This window comes from Octodon degus, unplaced genomic scaffold, assembly GCF_000260255.1.
Source record: "Octodon degus isolate 3935 unplaced genomic scaffold, OctDeg1.0 scaffold00218, whole genome shotgun sequence".
Lineage (NCBI taxonomy): Eukaryota > Metazoa > Chordata > Mammalia > Rodentia > Octodontidae > Octodon > Octodon degus.
This window is the reverse complement of record NW_004524794.1, coordinates 124,601-125,203: the sequence shown is the minus strand read 5'-3', so window position 1 is coordinate 125,203 and position 603 is coordinate 124,601.

Genomic DNA, 603 nt, shown 5'->3' with positions numbered 1-603 from the left:
GGTATTTATAACAGAAATCACATCCAGTTTGGTAAGCAAAATTTTGTTTATTTTGGTAAACAAAATAAAAATTTGTTATCTAGCATGGAACAACAGAAACTACATTCATTTCACACAGCTGCAAACTGTTTATAACAAAAAGGTATTTTACAGCTCAGTGGTAAGTGCATATTTTTATAAGATATATCTTAAGCTGACTGTGTGACAGGAGATGGTTGGGGAGGGAGTATGTGTTAGCTTGCTGCCTTGACAAGAAACAGTTATTTAGTGTTAAACAGCCTTGAGCTGAGAGGGAGAACACATTTCTTAGAGTAGATAACAGGACACACAAGGTTTTTTAAAAATATAATTTCCCACAGTTAAGACACAAAACTCTTAACGCTTTACATTATTAAGTGGGATTATGTGTGTTTAAGTCTTTGCTTGCTAATTTCTCCAAATTACTAAGTTAACGTATCTCTCTCTCTATGTATCTATCTATGTATCTATGTATCTATGTATCTATGTATCTATGTATCTATGTATCTATCTATCTATCTATCTATCTATCTATCTATCTATCTATCTATGGTTTTAATTTTAAAGAGAAAATGATATACATAA